Source organism: Schistocerca nitens, chromosome 10, assembly GCF_023898315.1.
Source record: "Schistocerca nitens isolate TAMUIC-IGC-003100 chromosome 10, iqSchNite1.1, whole genome shotgun sequence".
Lineage (NCBI taxonomy): Eukaryota > Metazoa > Arthropoda > Insecta > Orthoptera > Acrididae > Schistocerca > Schistocerca nitens.
In genome coordinates, this window is record NC_064623.1 from 10,493,602 (window position 1) to 10,508,753 (window position 15,152).

The window sequence follows — 15,152 nt, forward strand, 5'->3', positions numbered from 1 at the left end:
ACGAGCGTTACCCTGTTGGAAAACACTCCCTAGAATGCTGTTAATGAGTGGCAGCCCGACAGACCAAATCAGCAGACGTACAAATTTGCAGAGAGGGTGCGTGGTGTAGCCAAGAGTGTGCTTCTGCTGGTAAACGGAATCGCACCACAGACCGTAACTCCAGGTGTCGGTCCAGTGTGTGTACTACGCAGACAGTACGGTTACAGACCCGCAGCTGGCTTCGTTGTAACGCATACACAGCCATTACTGTCGCCGAGGAAAAACAGCTTTCATTGGAAAACACAACAGACCTTCGTCCTACCCTCCAATGGATTACTGCTTTAGACCAGAGAAGTTCCAAATGGCGGTGGTTTGGGGTCAGTGGAATGCACGCTACAGAGCGTCTGTCTCGGTGCTGTCCTTGAAGTAACCCTCTTGTAACAGTTCGTTATGTCGCTGTGGTGCCAACTGCTCAGATTTCTGCTGCAGATGTGGTACGATTTGCCACAGCCAAACACCAAACACGATGGTCTTCCATCTCGTTTGCGCCACTTCGCCATCTGGAGCGCCATATTCTTGCGACTGTACGTTCTGTCATATATTGATGACACGAAGACTTTTATTGTTGTTACGCTTAAGGCTATTTGGAGCCATCAGGGGCACTGCAAGGTAAGAAAATCAGAGGCACAATGCAGAGAGCAGGCAAAAGTGGTAGCGTTTAGGTTACCGGAGACAAACAGTAACACTAGAGCCGCGCAAATTGTAGGCGCTATGGGCAGCTGTCCCAGGGCAGAAGTTCCACTTCAGAGAATTAACTGGTAACCCCACACCGTCTAGACACTATGAAAAGGCACGTCTTAGCGAAGGCAGCAAGGCTGATAGTTGCTCCTGAGAACTGCAACATCAGTCGGTTTACACAGCTTAGAATGCTACTACAGCAGGCCCCACCGACAGAAGGATGTAGGACGGGGCCAAGTGACATAAAACACGTTGCTGGCCACAATAGGAGTGGCAGTGACGTTTAGCTTTCAGCTGGACGCTGTTGATACCAAACTTGTTGTTGATGTAAAATCCAGAAGCATTCCTAGCTACCGAGAAGGAGTTGGGGAAGAATCTAAATTTGGTTGAACAGAGGCGGCCTGGGGTGCAGGTTGACCCGACAGTTTTGTCGAAGCTTGTTAAGCGCCAGTGGATTGGTGGGTCGACCTAGAAAGGAAGAAATGGTGCGCTGCCATGATTCTTTAAAAACCCATGTTTTGGTATTCAGAGGAAGTTTTCTGTGAGTTCGCTGGGGTGCCAACTCTGAATCGCTCGTGGTCAGCCTGGGGGAGCTCCGACATGTTTGTTTCCCTCACTCGGAGTGCTGCTCTGAAGTTTGTACTTAACCGGCTGCCCCGTGTAAGGTATTTCTCTTAGCACCTGCTCCTGTGCCTTCAGACCCTGATTTCTCTCGTGCATCCAATTGCCTCCTTTGCTTTTTCCAATGTTTAGAATTAGCCTTCAGTGTAGTATTCTCATCGTAGATAAATAGTGTTAATCAGACCCTTGAATTCCATGAGTGTCTGCTGCAAGTTTCCTGTCGAGTCCCAGAATTTGTGCTGGCACAAGCTGGCGCCAGCACTCCGGGCGGCAAAGACGTTGTGAGCCTATCAGGAGAGGTGCCGAAAACAGACTGGCAGGCAACGCGCCACCAACGCCCTCTCGACCGCTAGTACTTAGTCACCGCTGCAGAACGGAGGGCGCAGTCAGTCACAGCCCGACTCAGTCACAGAGTCATCAGCCATAGGGTCTCAGTCTCAGGGAGCACATTGCGACCAGAGTAGTGTACATAGCGGACTGGAAATTCTTGTTCTTATGAAGAAAGAACCAAGTTAATACATGCGTGCAGTTGTGTTACACAAAGAGGAAACCGGCCACCGAACAATATCCTCTGCTTCCTTCAGAGAGACGTTCAACGAATTCGAAAGTAAAGTTCTGTGTACTGACGTGGCAGAAAATCCAAAGAAATTTTGGTCTTATGTCAAAGCGGTAGGTGGATCAAAATAAAATGTCCATACACTCTGTGACCAAAATGGTACTGAAACAGAGGATGACAGACTAAAGGCCCAAATACTAAATGTCTTTTTCGAAAGCTGTTTCACAGAAAAAGAGTGCACTGTAGTTCGTTCTCTAGATTGTCGCACAGATGGCAAAATGGTAGATATCCAAATAGACGACAGAGGGATAGAAAAACGATTAAAATCGCTCAAAAGAGGAAAGGCCGCTGGACCTGATGGGATACCAGTTCGATTTTACACACAGTACGCGAAGGAACTTGCCCCCCTTCTTGCATCGGTGTACCGTAGGTCCCTAGAAGAGCGTAGCGTTCCAAAAGATTGGAAAAGGGCACAGGTCATCCCCGTTTTCAAGAAGTGACGTCGAACATGTGCAGAACTATAGACCTATATCTCTAACGTCGATCAGTTGTAGAATTTTGGAACACGTATTATGTTCGAGTATAATGACTTTTCTGGAGACTAGAAATCTACTCTGTAGGAATCAGCATGGGTTTCGAAAAAGACGATCGTGTGAAACCCACCTCGCGTTGTTCGTCCACGAGACTCAGAGGGCCATAGACACGGGTTACCAGGTAGATGCCGTGTTTCTTGACTTCAGCAAGACTTCTCATACAGTTCCCCACAGTCGTTAAATGAACAAAGTAAGAGCATATGGACCATCAGACCAATTGTGTGATTGGATTGAAGAGTTCCTTGATAACAGAACGTAGCATGTCATTCTCAATGCAGAGAAGTCTTCCGAAGTAAGAGTGATTTCAGGTGTGCCGCAGGGGAGTGTCGTAGGACCGTTGCTATTCACAATATATATAAATGACCTTGTGGATAACATCGGAAGTTCACTGAGGCTTTTTCCGGATGATGCTGTAGTATATCGAGATGTTGTAACAATGGAAAATTATACTGAAATACAGGAGGATCTGCAGCGAATTGCCGCGTGGTGCAGGGAATGGCAATTGAACCTCAATGTAGACATGTGTAACGTACTGCGAATACATAGAAAGAAAGATCCTTTATCATTTAGCTACAATATAGAAGATCAGCAACTGGAAGCAGTTAATTCCATAAAGCATCTGGGAGTAGGCATCAGGAGTGATCTAAAATGGAATGAACATATAATATTAATCGTCGGTAAAGCAGATGCCAGAATGAGATTCATTGGTAGAATCCGAAGGAAATGCAGTCCGAAAACAAAGGAAGTAGGTTACAGTACACTTGTTCGCCCACTGCTTGAATACTGCTCACCGGTGTGGGATCCATACCAGATAGGGTTGATAGAAGAGAGACAGAGAGAAGATCCAACGGAGAGCAGCGCGCTTCGTTACAGGATCATTTAGTAATCGCAAAAGCGTTACGGATGTGATAGATAAACTCCAGTGGAAGACTCTGCAGGAGAGACGCTCAGTAGCTCGGTACGGGCTTTTGTTGAAGTTTCGAGAACATACCTTTACCAAGGAGTCAAGCAGTATATTGCTCCCTCCTACGTATATCTCGCGAAGAGACCATGAGGATAAAATCAGAGAGATTAGAGCCCACACAGAGGCATGCCGACAATCTTTCTTTCCACGAACAATACGAGACTCGAATGGAAGGGAGAACCGATAGAGGTACTCAGGGTACCCTCCGCCACACACCGTCAAGTGGCTTGCGGAGTATGGATGTAGATGTAGAAGGAAGTCCAACTTCTTGTAGCCCTTTTACACGACCTCGTTCAGTGTGGTGTTGATAGTGGCGTCTTTGTCGTGTTAAAGGCATTCTTGGCTAACTCGCCACGTCCAATCTCAAAGGTATCCAACACTGACCTCCGCTTACAGCGTGTATTTAAACCTGATTTGAATCCTTATAGTGGTGCTACTAGGTGCAGTCTTATGCGACTGGTGCGAAATTCGGATGCACGTCGTCTTCCATGTGTAGAAACGCGCCTACGAACTTTCGTTAATGTCGCCCAGATCCTGCTCGGTATTCTGATTTTTTTCCCACCAGTGTGTGTGTGCGTAATTCCTCAAATGAGTGACATCAGAGAGACAGGTGTTTTCACATTGAGTGCACGTGTGGCGTGGCTCACTGTGTGTGTGACACCTCAGAGGCTGCCGCGCTGCCCCCCCCCCCCCCCTCACACGCCCACTGCCTGCCTGCCTGCCGCCGTCATCAGCTCCGCTCGCAGCCTCAGATGGCCGCCGTCAGCCGGGGCTGCCGCATCAGCGGGGCGCGATCTCCCGGCCCCCCACCCACCCACTGCCACCTCCCGCTCCAGGGCTCCTGGAGGCGCCTGGAAGACTGATAGCGGCCGGCGCTGGCGCCCCGCCAGACGGGCCCTTAGCGCCGCCGATATTTCTCTCCCACGCCACCCCACCCCACCCCTTGTAAAACGCCGGCCATTTCTCTGCCCCCGCAGTCGCGCGGGAATCTGCGAGTCGCCCTCTGGACCGCATTTACATTCTTTCCCGCGCCTTCCGCGGTGGTCTTCTAACGCTGCCGAGGCCGTCGGCTCGTTCTGAATAAAGGATCCAGCTCCATCACGAGCCGCTGTAGTCTCCTCACTGAATACTGCGCAGCGATAACGAACGGCGGCCAGATAAGGGGGCAGCGACTCACAGGCAGTTTTCTTCCAACTTTCCTCTCTAGAGGCAACTTTCCTCGATGTACTATCAGATTAGATTAAAACTAGTAATGCTGTCTTCTCGTCGCCGTTATTGAGCCTTGTACCGTGGGAAGCAACGGAGAGGATGTTGTTTTGTGGCCGGTATCCTCTTTCTAAAACACAACTGCACACATGGTTTAACAGGGTTCTTTATTTACATCAACAGGAAGCTACTTACCTTTAAGTAAGTCCGTGTGTTGTGGTACAAGGTCTTCCGCAATAATAGTCCTGTTGCAGACGATATCGGTGATATGGCTATAGTTTGGAGCTACGTACTGTCGAAGCCTAAGCCCACTCCGCGATGAATGACGAACGCCAACTTGGAGTAGTGAGTCGAGTCAGTCTGTCAGTGACTGAGCTAGTGACTGAGAGACTGACTTAGTGATTGAGACTGAGACTGATCCCTCCGACCTATGGCGGCGACCTAAATACTTGCGGTCGAGAGGGCGTTGGCGGTGCGTTGCTTGCGAGTCTGTCTCTGGCCTCGCTCCTCACAGGCGCACTTCATCCAGCACCTACCGTCGATCTTCGAGCTGCATATTTGCCGACCGCTGTGCTGGCGACACCTTATGGCAGCAAACTCAAACCCCCTTTAAACGAATACTTTAACGAATCGAATTCAAATGTAAGAAGGAGCCTCAAACTTCTGATTGCTCTACAGATATTTGAAGTTAAGCACGTGAAAGGGAAAAAAGTCTAGAAAACGTCTGAGCTGGTGCGTTTCTGGCGCCAGCTTCCATCGAGCTTTGAGTCGACTTCGATGCTTTGTCTTCTGCTCATCTCCAGCGGCGCCGATTTAACGGCAGCGCGTGCGCTCTGCTGGGGAGGTGTGTTGGGATCGGCGGCGATCGAGAGTCACGTGGGACTGTGTACGGCAAGAGGACGAGTCGGACAAGGAAGGTGCGGGGCCAGCGGCTACGGTGTGCTGAGTCGTGAGGGCAGGTCCACCGCCCACGGTGATTTGGTTGTCCTAGAGGTCGGAAGGACAAGCTCCTTCGACTCTGCTGTAAGCTACGCCGGCCGATTGAATTGGAGTCGCCGAGTTGCTTCAGTGGGTTTCGTGCCGCTCAGTTCAATATGCCAGTGTACTAAAAATACTTTGGAATCGTTTTCACTGTTTATCACTTACCTCGGTGTCGTGACTAACTATCTTGATCGCATTTGAGGAAGTGTGGCTACGCCCAACCAACCGACATGAAGCGTGGTTACAGACGCAGCTAGAAGTGCAACGGGTAGTAAGTTCGGCTCTGGCGTTTCAAGACACGCCGAGATACGTCCTCTGTTCTACCTTGCAGTTCATTTGGTAGTTTGGCGTGAAAATGTGCGCGGAGATAATTCTTGTCATCTTAACTTTAGGGCAATTTTTAGCGAACTTATTAATCAAAGTTTAAGGGCTGTCACTGGCCAAGTAACTCACGGAGGCTCATTTGTTTCAGTTCAGTTGTATTGCTCACCTGTTCTCCAGATAAGGTTGTGTAGTTTATGTCTCAGAATATTGTCTGCCGTCGATGTGTGTTGTGTTAGAGATAGTTGGCAGCGGTCGACGCGAGCATACTGGGAGCAGAGCACCACGGGGGCAGAGAGATATTTAAGGCCCCGTCCTCTCCCTTACATCTTTGTTTATGTTGTCACTGTTGCGTGATCCCATCTTTCCGGTGGAGAATTATAGCATCTGGAATTCAATCGCAGTGCAAAGTTGAGTACATTTCTATGTCATTTCCTGTCTCGTAGATCTCTCGTATTGATTTGAATCCTAGGTCTGCTCGCGTCCATCACACGCAATACTGAAGCAACCTCATTTTAGGGGGGGTATTGTCATATGGTAGTCAACGGCCTCGCCGCAGTGGCTGCACAGGTTCCCGTGAGATCACCGAAGTTAAGCGCTGTCGGGCGTGTTCGGCACTTGGATGGGTGACCATGCAGGCCACCATGCGCTGTTGCCATTTTTCGGGGTGCACTCAGCCTCGTGCTGCCAATTGAGGAGCTACTCGACCGAATAGTAGCGGCTTGGTCAAGAATACTGTCATACTACCGGGAGAGCGGTGTGCTGACCCCACGTCCCTCCTATCCGGATCCTCCACTGAGGATGACACGGCGGTCGGATGGTACCGGTAGGCCACTCGTGGGCTGAAGACGGAGTGCTTTCTTTTTATTGTCATATGTCCTGTTCTAGTTGTCATCATTCTAAGAATATTGTTGACTGATCAACTGAGTAAGTAAATTTGAAGATTGGTTTGGTCAAAATTAAAGCACCTTTTTTTAAAGTTTGTTGCAAGTCGCTAAGTGTTCTTATTATGAAACACTGGGCACCTTATTCTGGGTAATTTCAGCTCCGTTTTAAGCTGCAGACAACTCAATGCTTATGACGCCATGTGTGCAGAATTGTGTGTCATTCAATGATACAATTCCGCAGATACGTTCAGTGTTGTGTGTTGATACAGTAGGTGAAATGTGTTGCAACTAGAGTAAGCTAGTAAGTGAGAAAGAAAGCGTCATGCCTAATGTTACAGTTTTACGGCATGAGCAGAGAAAATGCAGTAACCGATAAACATTGAGCGATAAACGTTTTTCCATTCTTCCTTTTGTAGGGGCTATCAGTGAGAAGCAGTTTCAGCAAGGTTTGAAATCCTCAAACACTGAATGAACATATTCTCGGTATTCGTCCACAGTAAATTGCCCTGCCACTGTAATACCTGTGTCACATAAGTTTACAGATCTTAGTGAGTAGATTATGTCAGCATTTCAACTTTTTTAAATTCAGTTATCATTTATATGAAATACTGATAGACAAATTTTTATTGCCCCTGGAAGCCGTTAGATAGCTAACAGCCTTGCAAAGGCTCCCCAACTGTACTGGAGCAGCACCTTAGCATGTGTACTGAACGGTGATTACGCGAATTTCGGGAAGGACTGGACTACGGGTTTACAAACCTTCATTCACCTTTTTATTGAAAAGTTTTGTTAACCATTAAACTTAACAATTTAGCCGGTTATTAAACATCTTTAGCAAAATGGTTGCCAAACAATTTTACGGTATTAATAAATGTGAACAGAGATTTTGCGTGTTGAAAGTTAATAAACAGTGAGTTAACATCGAAGGCACATGACTCCCAACGAAAACAAACCCACTTAATTAACCATAATTATAATATTAATTCAATCTTTCGTAAGAACTTGGAACACAATGTTATCATAAAAAACAGACCTTGACGATTCCAACCCCATTACAGAAGATGGTAACGTCTAAAATTACGACAGCATAATCAGCAAGGCGGAACACTTTCCGGTTTGCAAACACACAGTAGTACATGAATATTGCATTGCCATTAATGAACAGTGTAATAAGATCGTCAACACAGCTACAACAAGGGGCAGTTTGATATACAGGAAGAACGAGGTAAATGTTGTCCCCAATAAAGGTATACAAAGTAATGCCCAAGTTATTAATTGATCTCTCCATACATTAGGACTAGGGGACTCCTGGGGTGCTTCGACTCTATTGGCTGACGCCAAAATATCCGAGAAAGATGCGGTAAGTAACTCGACTTGTATCCCGGGACACGATATGGCGCGGCTTTGTCTTAAGTTCCGCGACGGAATAACGGACCAAGGAACCTCTAGCGCGGCAGAAACTCGTCCGCGTAGAAGCCAAATTCAGTTCGGCCGCCAACGAAAGACCAAACAGGAAAGGAAACGCACAGAGAAAGTCGGTCACGCGATGCGCAATCAATACTCCGGGCTAGGACTAATGTAATCGTGAGGCGGCTACCTGGTATACGAACCACACATCGGTATATTGAAATAACAACGTTAAAGACAGCATGTAACGAACAATAACCCATTACACAATCCATCATAGGGTTCAGGACTTTCGGTCACCCTGACCAGCTGACTTATAACCAATCGCAAATCCAAACCGAAACCTGAGAAGCAGTATGTGCTTACGCGCGAACACATAAGAATCTGTAATCCCGCGCTAAGACGAACGGAATAAAACATTAATTACCTAGTATATATGCAACTTAGCAGGCACTTAAAAATACAAATTCAAAACGAAACTTTAAAAACACTTAAATGACCAGATTTGATTATTATCCAGGCTTACTGCAGAGCCACACGAAAGCCAAGATTTCTGAACTCGAATTAACTGAATGCGTACAGTACTAAATCTGTTATATTAAATGTTATTTGCGGCAATTGTCCACTAGGCGAGAGACCATAGTCAACTATTTTAACCTTCTGACCAGGGAAAACAGGATAATAAATATATCACCTGCTTCCCAGTACACAAAATAGCATGCAACAGACTAAAAAGACTAAAAAAACAGTTTAACAAACAAATTTGTAAAATATAAACGACAGCATATGACAAGCAGAAAGTTAATAGCATGACATATCACTTGGAGTGATATGTTGGAGTTCATTATAGGGGTGAGAGCAGTGGAGACAGCGAGAAACATTTGCGCCGTGTATAGGAATAATGCCATTGAGCACAACACGGCAAGTAAATGGTTTTCTCATTATGAGCAGGATCGTTTTGACATTAGTGACTCTCCGCGTTCAGGAAGACTTCGGGATTAATGAAGATCGACGTGATAATGTGCGTAGGACAGGAAATGACAGGCTTCGAACGCGGAATGATAGTTGCAGCTGTACGGATGGGACGTTCTATCTTGGAAATCGTTAGGGAATTCAGTGTTCGGAGGTCCACCTTGTCAAGAGCCGAGATCACGTACACAACAGACTGAGCGAGCGCTTGCTGCGGCAGGCAAATCTCGTCAGGGAACAGAATCCAGGCGGCGACAGCTTCACACCCACACTTTTGGCTCCAGCAGCTAGATGTGGCTCCATTCGATGAAATATGTGGCAACCTTGTGCAAACGCGAGGATCCCTAGGGCTGCGTTTTCCTACCTGTGGGAATTTCCCGCAGCGTACTGCCCAAAACGCGTGCGAGACCCCGCTGCCCACTCGCACAATGCAAACGTACGAGACTGGAGTGCAGACAACGCACTGGGGCAGCGGGCTCTGCCTGCGAGAAATGCTTGCGTGCTTCGGAAGGAGTCTGTCCCGCACGTCGCAGCGATTCACTTGGCCGGAGGAGCGGGGGTAATCGAACTCGGCACCAGCGAGACGACAGCTGCACTGCTTTTTTCGCGCGCACAGGCAAGAACAGACAATTTTTAACACAGTTGTTATAGAAACAATCACCAGAAATGTCGGCTGGCCGATTCTCTGCCTCAGAGGATAAGGAACTTACCGAACTGGTTTCCGAAAAGCAAATTTTGTGGAATATTGCCGACGCCGAGTGGATAAATCAAATGAAAAAGGACTGAAATAGGGCAGAAATCGGAAGAAAAATGAATAAAACAAGTAATTAGAAATGTCTTTTATTATGTCCAATGTAACACATGTATAACTACATTTGTAATAAATTGTTAACCATAGTTATCACGAGTTGGATCTTGTTCTTGTGATCAGTGCTGTGAACGTCGATTAAATTCGTTCCATTGAAGTAATCAGTGAATCCGCTTCTTACAGTGAAGCCCTCAGCTTCGGTGTAACCGCCAACTCCTGCCAAGGGTATCATGTTGTCGTTGGGCAGTTCATTAATTTGTGACAGACCTGTTTTTTAAGGCTGTGGGGACTGCTATTCCTCTCCAAGACAGTTGTGCAAGCAGCAGCAAACTGAAATGACTTTGTGTTCAGATTGAAGTTTCATATTTATGTGTGTAAAAAAAAAAAAATCTCTGAATGCGAAACACATGACACGAAAAGCGTTCTCAGAAACTCTTTGTGCTTTGATTACCTGGTAACTAAAGTTTCTTTTACGTGCATCTTCTACTGTCTTATTTGCAGTAAGGTTTCATCATATGTTCGTCTAATCTGATGACCTCGTCTCAAAGTATGACATGAGACAACAGCAGGTTTGATTGTGGCAATACCTGTCGCGGCGGTAATATTGATTCATTTTTTGCTAGTCTCCCAATTTCCGATTTATTGCCGCACGGGGTAGCCGTGCGGTCTAGGGCGCCTTGCCCCGGTTCGCGCAGCTCCCCCTGTAGCAGCTTCGAGTCCTCCCTCGGGCATGTGTGTGTGTGTTTTCCTTAGCGTAAGTTAGATTAAGTAGTGTGTAAACCTAGGGACTGACGTAAAAAAGAAAGTATGACTAGAGCCTCCCGTCGGGTAGAGCGTTCACCGGGTGCAAGTCTTTCGATTTGACGCCACTGCAGCGACTTGCGCGTCTGTGGGGAGGAGATGATGATTAGGACAACACAACACCCAGTCGCTGAGCGGAGAAAATCTTCGACCCAGCCGGGAATCCAACTCGAGCCCTTAGGATTGACATTCCGTCGCGCTGACCACTTTTTTTTTTTTAATCTCATTTTGTTCGTCTTCGTTCTTTGTATCTGCTCGGGGCGGACGTCGCAAGACACCCGGTTCAGTTCGTCGTTGATCCATTAACTCAGTTTTTTTATTACAGAGGGCAGCTAACCCTCTGACCGAACACGCTGAGTTACCCTGCCGGCGACCACTCAGCTACCGGGTACGGACAGTACTACACTAATGAAACATGATGCTCCAAACTGCGAGACCGACACTTTCAAAGTATTGTTACTGAACAACTGTGAGTTGGAACAAGAAGATTATGATCCTCAGCAGTTAAACGGCTCTGGAGACATGGAAATCCCTGACACTCTTTGTTCCTGTCTCCGTCTCAGAAAAGATCTTTCTTCTGAACAGTGTTCAGTAGCATATGTTACTGGCTACTTAGCACATAAATGCATAAGAAAGTATGGATTCTTGCGTTGTAAAGAGATACTTACTTCTGGCAGTGAGTTTCAAGAGAAGAGGGAAGTATTTACTCCTAATAAATGTTAAGTAATTGGCAACTTATGTGACTCGTCAGCTGGCATCAGTGCTGCAACTGATCATTTCAGCGACATTATTGAGCCGTCGATACAGGCATATGAATCCCGTTTTGTACAGTTCATTTATAAGAGAAGTATGAAGTTTAGGGTATTTAACTACTTGAATCGGCAACTGCTAAATTTCCCTGGCTGGATGATGAAGGATATGTAGAACATTTGTTTATCTTGCTAATTTCAAACTATATTACTGTTGCAGAACTATGTTCAAAGAGAAGTTTCGTTAGACTCTCAGAACTGAAGATACTAAAATACAGGGCAATTACAAATGATTGAAGCGATTTCATAAATTCACTGTAGCTCCATTCATTGACATATGGTCACGACACGCTACAGATACGTAGAAAAACTCAAAGTTTTCTTGGGTTGAAGCCGCACTTCAGGTTTCTGCCGCCAGAGCGCTCGAGAGCGCAGTGAGACAAAATGGCGACAGGAGCCGAGAAAGGACACGTGTATCTGAGCATGCTGGAAAATTGGCTCATGCCACAACTGGAGACCGACAGCGCCGACTTCATCTTTCAACAGGATGGTGCTCCACTGCACTTCCATCATGATGTTCGGCATTTCTTAAACAGGAGATTGGAAAACCGATGGATCGGTCGTGGTGGAGATCATGATCAGCAATTCATGTCATGGCCTCCACGCTCTCCCGACTTAACCCCATGCGATTTCTTTCTGTGGGGTTAAGTGAAAGATTCAGTGTTTAAACCTCCTCTACCAAGAAACATGCCAGAACTGCGAGCTCGCATCAACGATGCTTTCGAACTCATTGATGGGGACATGCTGCGCCGAGTGTGGGAGGAACTTGATTATCGGCTTGATGTCTGCCGAATCACTAAAGGGGCACATATCGAACATTTGTGAATGCCTAAAAAAACTTTTTGAGTTTTTGTATGTGTGTGCAAAACATTGTGAAAATATCTCAAACAATAAAGTTATTGTAGAGCTGTGAAATCGCTTCAATCATTTGTAATAACCCTGTATATGTTACACTGTACTAATCGATTTCATTCTCTTACCTTCACCAAACCATCTCATTTAAGTGAAAGGAAGTAACTGTTAAAGCACTACAAAATATGGTTGTGGTTAAAAAATTTTACAGAAATACTGACAAAAGGAATCCAAAACTGTTTGTTAAGCTTGTTTACTATCCCAGAGTGAGAAATATATTGCGGTTATAATGCAGCTAATCCGTACACATCCGCTATGCGATAGAGCGGCTTCTGTCCCTAGGGTCAGGACACGATACCTAACGGTACCTCAGTTGTATTCACTACAGGAACTGTGCTCCAATCATTTATTTCATTAGCGGTTGTAATGAGCCTTCTACACCTGTTACCAGTTACGTCTTTATTTAATGCCCTGAAATCTGCAAGTTTTGTTGATATGTTCGTTTCAACGTCTGGCAGGAGCTATCGGATGTAAAAACACAGCAAAGACAACAGTAGTGCATGGGTGTGTGTGTGTGTACTTAGGCCGTCCACAATTAGATAGCGCTCCAACTCACGGCGGACTGCTTACATTCGGGTAAGTTTACTCTTACTGTTCGTAGTATCTGATGAGCGGGAATGAGAGAGAATCACTACGACCATATTGGGGAGGGACTAACAACGCTGAAGAGCAAAACACGTAACAAATGACTAAGACAGCTCAATTCGAATTTTCTATAGGACATGGAACTCAAAACCAATCGGTTTCCGTCAGTTAACTATCGTTTATTTTTTATAGTTGTGTTGGTGCAATATGTGTTTAACATTTTTCGGTAAACTAACTGATTAAATTCGAAAAAGTTGAGAAACATTTGAAAGCTCTTTAGTGTTATGTCTGGATGTGGAGATTTTTTGCCCCATAATAAACGCGCTGCGGAGAGAATAGAAGGCGACGAATGCGTAAACTAAGCGACTGCCTGTATCCGACAGTTTATCCGACAGATTTTATGGCAATACTGCCTGCGTTCAAGCTCAATCCACGAGATGTGGTTTTAAGTTTTACTTTTTATTCATTTATTTATTACGCTTGTAACTGTAAGAAGCATCCCTACAGTAGAAATAAATTTCATTTGTAAATTAAAGGAACTAATCTGCGACCTTCAGCTGAAGTCGGCTACGGGGCGTGTAGCACTTTTTTTTTTTTGGGGGGGGGGGGGGTTACCCCGTTGTATAAGACTGAAGTACTGTGATATGGCACATTATTTATTTATTTATTTAGCGTGTGGCGCTACACACATGGTTTACAAATAAATGTGTGTGAAATCTTATGGGACTTAACTGCTAAGGTCATCAGTTCCTAAGCTTACACACTACTTAACCTAAATTATCCTAAGGACAAACACACACACACCCATGCCCGAGGGAGGACTCGAACCTCCGCCGGGACCAGCTGCACAGTCCATGACTGCAGCGCCTTAGACCGCTTGGCTAATGGCATGGTTTACACTTATTACATTATGAAATTATATGATAAAATACATAAGTGAAGGATACACAGATAAAATATAATACATAACACAATAAAAAGTAACATCACAGCAGATATTTTGCGTTACACAAGTCTTCAAATCCTGACGTCCAAATTGGCGATCCATTCGAGGCAGGGTGGTGTGGCGTTGAAGTCAGCCCGACTACCCTGGTAGGCTCTTAAGTCACAGTCCTGGGCGATGTGCTGCATCTTCTGATTAGGTGCCCCACAGTCACAGCCAGGGCTGGGAAGCTTTCCCCACTTGTGCAGATTGTGTGCGCATAGTCCGTGTCCTGTTCGGATTCTGTTTAGGCTTTTCCATAGCTGTCGTGGAAGTTCAAAGCCCTTAGGTTTCTCAGATGGACAGATAAGTTCACGGTTGTCAGGGGAGGCACAATCACTCCAGCTCTCGTGCTATTTAGTATCCATGCTGAAGTTGGCAGCTGACAGTTGTTGGGCCAGTCATAAAGGGGGATTTCTGGAGCGGAGTTGGGACACCTTCATGGATAGGAAGTAGGGGGTTATTCATTATTTTTGTGTATTACTTTATCAGAGCTTGGAGGGTGGAGCTATATGACTAAGTGTTGGAAGCCAATATAGTGGGGTAGTCTCTATGCAACCAGTTATGGTTCTCATAGCAGCGTCGAGCTGGGTGTTCACCTTGTTTACATGCTTGCTGGTTAACCACGGTGGTGCACAGTACTAGGCTGCAGAGTACAGTAAGGCGAGTGCAGAGGTTCGTTTGTAGTGTGTCTGCTGCTGCTCCGCAGTTAGTGCTGCAGAGCCTCTGAATGGGGCTGTTCCGTGAGCTTATTTTATTGGATACATTTTCCAGGTGTCTTTTGAAGGATAATATCCCATCTAGAGTGACCCCCAGGTACTCTGGATGTGGCTGATATCGCAGTTGACTGTTATTCATATGAACCTTCAGCTCATATCCCGCCATTCTGTTGTTCAAATGAAAACAGCTGACTTCAGTCTTGGTGGGATTTGGTATTAGCCTCCATTTGGTGAAATACTCATGAATTTTGTTCAGGTCAGTTGTGAGGATGTTTTCAGTGTCTTCAAACTGCTTGCTTTGGATAGCTAGGGCC